The sequence below is a fragment of the Halyomorpha halys genome, unplaced genomic scaffold (genome assembly GCF_000696795.3).
Source record: "Halyomorpha halys isolate HHAL.00 unplaced genomic scaffold, Hhal_1.1 Scaffold144.1, whole genome shotgun sequence".
NCBI classification, from domain to species: domain Eukaryota; kingdom Metazoa; phylum Arthropoda; class Insecta; order Hemiptera; family Pentatomidae; genus Halyomorpha; species Halyomorpha halys.
The window spans coordinates 443,268-446,708 of NW_027106983.1; the positions used below are offsets into that span (position 1 = coordinate 443,268).

Genomic DNA, 3,441 nt, shown 5'->3' on the forward strand with positions numbered 1-3,441 from the left:
TCTTAATTTCCAAACAAATAAGTTTTTGTCAACAAAATTCTTAAATAATCCTTGATTTATTGACCTTATCATTTGTTTACTAATATGCTAAAGTAGATTCAAATCTATTCAGTAAACATAAAATAGGCATAAAAAAAAAGAGATTTAATTTCAAATAACTCCAACAAAGAGTTGATTTAAAAAAAGTAAATAGCATCTATAATAAAAAATGGATATAAATTATTATCCCTTCTTTTTATGCCTATTTTCAGTAAACATGAAATAGGCAAAAAAAGAAAAAGATTTATTTTCAAATAACTTCAACAAAGAGTTGATTTTAAAAAAATAAATAGCATCTATAATAAAAAAATGGATATAAATTATTACTCCTTATAAAACTCATCAATTAAAATTAAAATTTATAATTAGGAAATAATAAAAAATTGTAAATAAAAATATTAAAAGAATTTGTGACAATATAAGAGTAAAAGGAGAAAATGCTTTGTTTTTATTTTGCTCTATGAAAGACTTTTTTGTAGTAATCTTATTTAATCACTGAAAATCAACCATAAACATTCAGGCTTATCATTGCTTCGAGTAAATGAATGTCTCCAGAAAATATTCATTATTACACTCTGATGAACGAGAAGTATGACATACATTTTTGGGAGAATTTGGCTGGAAGTTAATACTGAATATTTTTATGAAGATACAATCAGTAGACCTGTCATAACTGGTAACAAACAAGTAACATTTTATGCTTTTTAATACTTTTTTTCAGGTTACAAATGCATTATTTTGTCTCCGTATAGTGTTGCTGGATTTCATTAATACAAAAATAAGTTATTTACAATAAAATCATTGTTAAATTACTACATCAACAAAATTAGTGGTAAACCAATTGTTAAAATCTAACTAATCAAATATCAGATACCTTACTACGAATAATATTGGAAAGTATAAGCTAGAACTTGACGTCCTTGTCTGTCAGGCTGTTGCACTTTTCGTGTTATTTTGTTTTTCGTCCTCAAAATACCATGTTGTTTTATTTTTCCGAAAACATAAATTTAGCCTTAAGAATTTTTTGCCATCTTAGCTAACCAATGAATAAATGAAGTATAATAGTATATAATTCCAATGTAACAGTGCACTGTGGGCACTATAAATATGAAGATTATCGTGTTTTATTTAAAGGATATGAGGATAATAAAAATAACAACAATAAGTATTGTTTATAGTTACTTATGATTTGTAACCAAACATATATTAATTTTGTGATCTATAATATATTTATTCTTTTCTTAAAGGAATCCTTTTTTTTTATTTTTATTTTCTAGCATGGCTATTTAAAAAAGAACTTTCTCGGAAAGGGTATTACTGCTTACTTTTTTAATTTATTATTTTTTTCTTTTAGAATATGCTATGAAAAAAGAGATTCATACTAATAAATTTATAATATAATAAATTACTTTATATATTAAATTAAGCCTTCCCCCTTGGCTGGGCACGTGAGATCACCAATTTCAATGAAACTTTTTTCGGTGATACTAGCTCGACACTCATTAGAAATGTTTCCAAGGGTTCTTGCTAATGACATAAGAGCCGAGCAAAATGAAATATTTTGTATAATTTTATAAATTGTTTATGTTATCGCATACCGCATTCAATTAATCTTCTTAATTAATCAATTAATTTTTTGGATAGAATAAGAACAAAATTTACAAAAATCAAAAGTAGCTCCCTGTAAGTAGACAAAAAAAATTTTGTTTAGGAAATACAAAATCAGATTTAGCTTTAGCGTTTTTTTTTAATCTTTAAAATGAACATTTTCATATAAATAAAAAAAATTAACATTTTTCGAGTTGATTTATGGAGTATATTTTTTTTTACAATGTCACTCGATCCCAAAATAAATTCGTAACTCCTTACAATGTCATCCAAATCCAATCAAACTATAGCTGTTGGAAAGTTAAGTTGCAGCTCTTTCAAGCTATACCTATATCTTTTAGATTTTATAATTTTAAATGAAAGAAATAAAAGTTTCAAATAAAGAAAAATTTCTCAAATGTTTTATTCTAAATCTGAAGTTCTAATTCCTTTACAAAGGTCCAATTTCGTGCAGTTTTGACGCCCTTACACTTCTCTCAAGTTTTGTGTGGATTGGTGGCATCGTCCTGTTACAATTAGTTTTAGGGTTATTGATATAAATCATTGAAATCCAATTTTCCAATGAAATTTATAAATACTTTCAAGTTAAATCGCGTAATCAGAAAAAACATTTTGAAAATCATAAAAACATATTATATTATTATTTGTTTCATATTAACGAGTTGTGATGAACCAGTTCATAATTTCAATAAAAATAGTTGTCTTTAGTTATTAGTTATTTCAATACATTCTGCACATAATAAAAAAAAAATAATGATAATAATAAATCATTAAAAAAGTATTTAAATTATAAAGACACCAAAAAATCTACATCTATTACTTTCAATAATTAAATTTCATGTTTCATTTATACTTTGTGAATTAATAGTCTGACTTTTCATGAAATATTTCTTTCATCTTAATGACTTATAAAATATTCATAGTTTGTTATAATCGTCAAGTCATTAGAAATATCTCGTTATTTTATTTTGTATAATTTAAAGAGAAATATCTTATAGTAAATTATAGTTATCTGATGTTGAAAATTTGTTTATTACTATCCAATGTTGCAGGGGGATATACCACCCGAAGATAACCGTATTGTTGGTCCTGCAACAATACGTCCTTTTTAGCACTGAATCTTTTCAAAGATTTCATTTCCCCTACTCCGTAAACAGGTGTGGGTAAACAAATATGATCTTTAAACTTTTATTTTAACTTAATTTTTTATTAATGGGCTTTAACTTGGTAGTTTTCTTTTCTCTCTTTTTTTTTTATATAAGCGTAATATAATATAGACTGAAAATATAATGTACTTTCAAAACAACTTTTAATAGCTACAAATTATGTTTTTTAATGTGAATTACGCTGCATCAATATTATAAGTTTACTGTACTTGGGGTTGAAAACAGAATTTTTATGTTGTATCATAAAAATTAAATGATTACTCACTCTTAGAAGAGCTGTATTTCTGCTTTGACTGTCAACAACTCCGAGAAAATGTTCAGTGCTCACAGATGAAGAAGATATACGAAAAATTATACACTGCGGACACAATACAGCTCACTGCACCGCAACCAACCGCAGACTGGGGGCCTAAAGCTCAGTGGAGGGGATGCCAAGCGCTCCTGTGTACATAATCATTCACCAAGTTCTTCAACCTTCTTCTGCCGACTTAACGTAGTTCTGCTTCAAAAGGAAAGTGTACTCTGTGTTCATTGAGGGTCAAAGTGTCCAATCCTGCGGAAAATATTTGGAAGGGATTATTATATAAAAATATGAAAATGTATACTCTCTTCAGTTTCTATACAAAAT

General features: G+C 26.5%; 1 protein-coding gene across 2 annotated transcripts in view; it reads right to left on the reverse strand.

The window, feature by feature from the left end:
• LOC106678460 (uncharacterized) overlaps nucleotides 1-3,441 on the reverse strand; it is an 83,252-nt gene that overhangs the window by 38,896 nt on the left and 40,915 nt on the right. For both annotated transcript variants that reach the window (XM_067045322.1, XM_067045321.1), the window contains exon 2: nucleotides 3,079-3,366. The gene's annotated coding sequence lies outside the window, so the exon portion shown is untranslated. The remainder of the gene's footprint in view (nucleotides 1-3,078; nucleotides 3,367-3,441) is intronic.